The following is a 7,109-nucleotide window of genomic DNA, read 5'->3' as shown; positions in this document are numbered from 1 at the left end:
AAAAGCTCCATAATTTTTCCATGAACAAAAGTAACTCTTAGGTAGAATATTTCCTAATCTTCTTTGGAGTTGTGAAATATCAATGGGACCTCAAAGTTCACTGCATGTGGAACGCAGATTGAGAAACTTGGTTTGGCTGGAATGTGGATTTTTCTTGCCATACTGGATCATGATCCTAGATATATGCATAAGGATAAATCCTGATGCAGAACAGTCCAGGAAGATAAATACATGAATCCAATCAAAGCAAACAGAAAGGGCATGTTTCATTGAAGTAGCACAGGGTTCAGTGAGACAAGAGTCATGTTGAAGGCACACACATAAGTAACACCTGCACTACTAAAAGAACAAGAGATAGCATCCAGAATCTACTAACATCCTGAGTTGATTTTTTTTCTCTTTTCCTTTCTTTTCATCTTACACATTTTTGAAAGGCTCAAAATACATTCTTAAAAGAATTGAACATACTTACCTGGCAGGGGAGATACCATGATCACGAAGGTGGTTTTCCCAGGGCGAGGCTTATCCATTGCACTCCGGATGTGCTGATCCCTGCGATTTCCCCAAATGTGGGAAACTCGACTGCATAATTTGTGGTAGTGGGGGACTGCGTTCGCGCTCTCCCCTAAAAAAAAAAAAAAAAAAAAAAAAAAAAAAGAATTGAACAGGGAATAAATTATCAGTGGAAGAAATTTTGCGTTATCATTCAAGTAATTTCTGGAGAGGCAGTTTCGAAAGGAGTCTGTGCTGAGCTGTGACTCACCGTGGGGTTTTCAGTTTGCCTGCATAATTAAAGACTTAACCAAAGAGAACAGAAGCACATGGATGCTCCTGGTCTTTAGTGAACAACTAAATGGTCAAGTTTGTTCTTTCCCACGGTGAGATTCCGTGATCCAATTAGTACTATAAAATGAACGAGTCACCTTGCACTAGTAGTAAGTATTACTAACACAGAATACAATACATAAGGGAAATAATTCAAGCATGGTATTTTGTCTGTCTTATCTCATGATCACCTAAGTTGGTATGCCAGGGTCTACGGTGAGCCAGACTAGTATGTGGTATTAGGTTGATCCATACTGTGCGTTATTAACGATGATTTAGGTAGAATATTCCCAAAGAACTGTGCTGACATTTGATTTACCTGAAAATATGTTCATATGTGTAACCTACATTTTTTAGTATTAGATAAAAGTGTTTACTTTTTAGCAACAATCTAACTCTACAGGTCATTTTTTAAAAATGGACCCAAATCACCTTTATCCTTCCTTCTGGAGATGGCATTAAAACTTCTTCAACATACATCCAAATGAGTTCTGCTTATTTTATTTTATGTCATTTATTTTATTATTTTATTTTTTCTTATCCTATTGGTGGTACTGGGGTTTGAACTTGGGGCTTTGAACTTGCTAGGCAAGTGCTCTACCACTTGAACCATGCCCTGATCCTTTTTGCTTTCCTTTATTTTTCAGGTATGGTTTCACACTTTTGCCTGGGGCTGGTCTCAGACAATGATCCTCTTCTACCTCCTGAGTAGCAGGGATTTTCCAGACATGTGCGCCACCATCCCCGGCTTGCTTCTTTTTGGTAAGTTTTCACTAACTTTTTGCCTGTATTGACCTCAGACCATTATCCTCTGATTTGCACCTCCTGTTTAACTGGGATTATGACCCCAAATGAATTCTTCAACACAATAAATGTGAAGTCTCAGTTCTCAGTCTATATATGTTGATTTTGTTCCACTCAAACATGCTATAGACACACTATGTATACATTAAAATTTTCAACCACTTAGAAACTTACAGACATTTAAAATTAAATTAAAAAACATAAATTTTCATCAAAATAAAGTAATATTTCCTTTAGTTCAGCTTGATTTTACTCTCAAATCTGTAGTCCATAGTGATGTACCTTTCTAAAAACCATCATCAGTTCTGAAAAATGTTCACCATATTAGCAAAACGATAAAAGAGCTTAGTAAATTCCCTGAAGGTAAAGCCTGGTCTTAGATCACTTTATGGTTTTTATGGTCTGTTTTACCATACATTGCACATGGTAGCTTTCTAATATATTTACTAATTTGTGGATTTGAGAAAAGGAAATAGAACAATAACCTGTCCAAAACAACCCTTTTTTTTCCCTTTGGGTTAGTTCTATGTTATCTAGTGAAACAATTGAAGGGACCTAGGTTGATTATTAGCAGGAAAATGATCAGTTTTCATCATTACCTTTTGACGGATGTATTTATAAACATTATAACTAACAGTAACTTAAAAGCAAAAAAGCTTCAAAATAGCTAAGAGAGTAAGGCATAGAGGATTCAATACAGTTAGTCACAGCCAAAACATCTTCCAAAGATGGGAGTTGCCCTGTATTCTTATTCACCATATGTCTTGTTCTAGACCTTGACCCAGCACTGCCCTTCTTTTCCTTGGGTAGTTGTGACTGGCTGTCACAATAGACATTGTACCACTGCCAATCTAAGACACCTGTATTGGTATATTAAGTAACATCAACAACAAACCAGGTTGTCTGTTTAGGAGCAGGCAAGAAGAAAAATGACTATTTTTTTAAATAAAATACTAATTGGATAACGGACCAAACATGAGTAGTTTATGTCGCAATAGAGTCAAGAATGAGAGTTGGAAAAGTTCTCATCGTTTATTTGCTCATTGTGTTATGTTCCTTAAATAATTATTCTGTTTGTTAGAAGAGAGATGAAAAGTGTCGCAGAAGTCCTTGGCTCTCCTGGAGGGGCATGCTGAACAGTCCAAAGCTGCTAAGGTATTTTGCATCCCTCGTCTTGGTCTAAAGTTAGTGCTGTTTATGGGAATGAAGTTAGATTTTGGGTGAGAAGCTTGACTTTTATTACAACATATACTCTTGCCACAAACATGATTTATAATAGCCTTAGCGAACCTTCACAAAGTGTCGTATAGCTATTTCTCAAACTGGTAAACACTTTTTTTCATTGAAAAGTTGTGATGGACTGTGTGCTCAGAGTGTGCCCTGCTTCATAAGGATAAATAAAAGCTTGCTTATTTCTCTTACACATAAAAAATGAACCTATATAAGGCTTTATAACAAATAACATGTGAATTGTCAAGCATATTTTATCAGTGTTAGTCTTGAATAACAAATGAATTAACGAATTGAATAAAAACATAATGAAAAAACAGTATCAGCATTTAGATTCCATTGACTGTTATAGATAAAATCAGGAAACCAGACTTGACTTATCATGCAGTTTAATCCATATGATAATCCTGAAAGACATGTATTATTAGCCCTATTTTCAATTATAAAATGCTAAATAATTTTCCCAAGAATTCAAACTAATTATTTTTGACTCCCAAGTCTAATTTTTAAAAAACTTTGTTTTGTTTTTCTGTACCATCCAAACACTGTAGTAGAGATGGGTCATGGCTCTGAAGCACATCAAGCATGACCTTATCAGTCTGGTATTTATACCCTCTAGATTCATCTTAACCAGGATGGCAGGCGGCAAAGACCCCCAGACACATCTTTGTCCTAATCCCCAGAGTTTGTTAAATATATCACTAAGGTGAGTTAACATTGAAAATGAAATGAAGGTTGCTAATCAACTGACTTTAAATGAGAGATTTTTTTGTATTATCTGATGAGGTTTAATGTGATCACAACAGTCCTTAAAAGTAGACCAGGGGAATGTGACTACAGAAGACTGTTCAAAGAGATGCATCATGGACTGACTTTGAAGATGTAGGAAGTGGACAACAAGCCAAGGAATTTGAGTGGCCTTTAGAAGCTGGAAAGGCAAGGAAGTAGAGTCAATTCTTGAGCTCCAGAAAAGAATGTACCCTCCAAGTCACTTGGTACTTGTCCAGATGCCATTATGGATCTCATGACTCTCAGAATAGTAAGATATTATATTTTTATTGTTTAAGGTAATGTTTGTGGCAATTTGTTACAGCAACCTTACAAAAACTGATACAGGAGCACACATTGCACCCCTCTTTGCTGGATAAAAGCACATATAACGTCATCTTCTATTATGGCCTCCTGCTAGCATCAGACCCTGGGCCTCGAAGTTGGTAGATCATTGAAGGCCATTTCTCTCGATATATTCCAGTGACAACACTGAGGACTCTCACCTATTAATCTTAGGGCCTGCTCTCTGTTTAGATTCTATTTGCAGGATTCTAATGTTGAACACTCGGACACCAATGGTAAGAGTCATAGCATTCACAGCTACACCATTCTAAAGAGTGCATTGTGAGTCAAGTGAAATAAAAGTTAAATCACAGGCTTTGAGATCTTGATAGATTTTAAGGCTCTAAGGAATTTCCTACAATACCTAATATTCCTATTTAAAATTCTCACCTTTCAGATGAGGAAACAGAAACTGAGTCTCACAGATATCGAATGATTTGACAAAGATTTCATCTCCAGAGGCAAATCTAGAACAAGTTTTCCTGATTCTGAGTGTGAGGCACTTTCCTGATCTTCACTCAACCTGAATTTGATTTTGTGAGTGAAATCTTTGAGGATCTACTGAAATAAAATGCCGTTTTCCTTAGAATTCCAAGAAAAGCTAAATTTCCTTTACCCTAAAACTCTAGCAGATTATTATTTTCCCAAACTATCACCATTTTAACTTGGTTTTCTGCCAGCATACTCACTTACTCCCCATCATATGTAAACCCAGATTTACATCTAACCAGGAAACGAAGCATATTCCTTGAGTGTTTACCCAATTGTGCTGCAGGCAATATCAATAATGAAGAGCTAAACAATTATATATTGTATTTATCAGTGGCTATGAATATTTACTTTATGACAGAGTACTAATCCATTCCCAAATGGTTACCAAATTCACTAGAATTCATTACTGGAAATATTTTAATCCTCCTTTATCTAAGGCCCACAAAATAAAGCTGTCTCGTGGCTTTTCACTATGCTCTCTGATAGAAAATAGAGTGTGTCTGAGCTTAAATAAATTGAAAAACAAGTTTCTCTTGTTAAGTAGTCATTGGTTTCAACCAAGTTTGTACTTCAGCCAGGTCAGGCACATACATAAATCCATAGTTTTTAGCACAAACTGGCACTTGGCTTGTTCCTCCACTCCCAACATGAGAATTTCCTTATGAATTTCTGTTAGTTCCTTCACTTCACTGTAGAAGTTCATAACTAAATGTATTGTCTCTTATTATTTTCTCTTGAAATGTATCTGTCCACGCATTCATTTATTTATTTCTTAGAGGATGCATTTTCTGAATCCCATGTGTCAAGAGCCACCATGAGTAAAGCATGCAATCCATGAACTCAGAAGGTGGGGTATAGACAAATGAAACGGCAATTAAAAAATAAGCAAAACAAGTACAGCTACTCCTCAATTCACAGTGGGATTAGATCTTGTAAGTCATAAGTTGAAACTATCACATTAGAAATGCATTTAATACACCTAACCTGTTGAACATCACAGGTTAGGAGCACAGGACACTACAAAGGAGAGGTTGCATACCCCCATGATTTTGTGTCTGACTGGAAGATGCTCTTAGCTGCTACTGCCCAGTTTTGTGAAGAATGTGACTGCTTTAAGCAAAGATCAAATTCACAGTAGGATTTCTACTGAATGTGTACCTTTCACACAATTGTAATGTTGGAGAATCCTAAGTGCAATCATTGTAGTTGGCCACCACCTATATGACAGAGGAAGTATAGATCTGCTCTTGGGAGAAACACCTAAACCTGCTTTGAGGTGTAGGTTTGTGGAGGGTATCTATTTAAGAGAGAAGTCATGGCTTAACCATTAATGTTGAGCCTGTGAATGACTCACATATAAGACTCGTTCAATAAATATTTACAGAAAGAATGAGAATAACCTGCGATGGGATGCTTCCTGAGACAATTGCTGTGATCTCTTACTTCCAGATAAGTTTTCACCATAACCATTTAATATCTGTCTAGATAGAGTTAGTCAGAATGGCAGAAATTACCTGAATATTTCAATTTTATGAACTAAAATATTTTGAGTTATTTTCCCATCAAAGTACCTACTCAGATTGAGAACATTCAGTCTCTGAATGGGTGAATAAATGTTTGAAAATCAGACATAACAACTTTCATCCTGAATGCCTTTTGTGAGCATGTGACATTAGATTCATTACTCAAACTCGATAAGTGCTATTTCTTAAAAGAGCATAACCATGATTCCTTATAGAATGAAAAGTGGTAACATGGAAAGGATCTGAAACAGTGACTGCTGTCTAATAAACATCAAATATGAATCCTCTTGCATCCTCCTTTATACCTTCAATAATACACATGTAGTATAAAGTTTTAGAACAGCTGAAAGTAGATGGAATTATGTGCAAATAACTGAATTTTAATTCATCTTTTTTTGGACAGTTGTCAGTATCCAGATAGTAAGTGAAAAGAATTAAGCTGGAGCTCTGATGCAAAAGAAATTAGATACCAAAAACACAAATGAAATGAAGTACAAACAGCTAATAAATACATGAAGAAATGTCCTACATCCTTACCCAAAAAGGAAATGAAGAGCAAAGCAACACCAAGATTCTGTTCACCACAGTCAGAATGGTTATCATCAAGAAAACAAACAGCAACAAGTGGTGCCAATGATGGAGGGAAAAAGGAACCCTCATACAGGGTTGGTGGGAATTAAATTAGTACAGCCTCTATGGAAATCACTATGGAGAATTCCTCAAAAATCTATGGATGCAAGTACCATATGATCCTGCAATATCGCCCTTGGGCATACATCACAAAGAATATAACGGTTGAGATACCTTCAAACCCATGTTTACAGCACCACTATTCACAATAGCCAAGATTTGGAATCAGTCTAGGTGTCCAAAAGCTAATGATAGATTAAAAACTGTCCAATGGAGTATTAGCCATAAAGATGAATGAAATTATGTCATTTGCAGGAAAATGGATGGAATTTGAGATCATTATGTTTAGCAAGATTCTCTAAGCTCAAAAAGACAAATATCACATGTTTTCTCATATGGTAGAATCTAGACTTGCAATAATATAATACAACAGTAATAATAATAATAGTAATGCCATGATTGCAAAAGGGATACTGTTAAGTGAAGGGGAAC

General features: G+C 36.1%; 1 non-coding gene across 1 annotated transcript; it reads left to right on the top strand.

The window, feature by feature from the left end:
• Nucleotides 1–464: 464 nt before the first annotated feature.
• LOC141425959 (U1 spliceosomal RNA) lies at nt 465–628 on the top strand. Its single transcript, XR_012451085.1, has one exon. It is a non-coding gene; the product is annotated as a U1 spliceosomal RNA (small nuclear RNA).
• The last annotated feature ends 6,481 nt before the right edge of the window (nt 629–7,109 follow it).

Source organism: Castor canadensis, chromosome 8 (genome assembly GCF_047511655.1).
Source record: "Castor canadensis chromosome 8, mCasCan1.hap1v2, whole genome shotgun sequence".
NCBI classification, from domain to species: domain Eukaryota; kingdom Metazoa; phylum Chordata; class Mammalia; order Rodentia; family Castoridae; genus Castor; species Castor canadensis.
The sequence above is the reverse complement of the archived record's forward strand: the minus strand, read 5'-3'. Positions and strand labels throughout refer to the sequence as shown.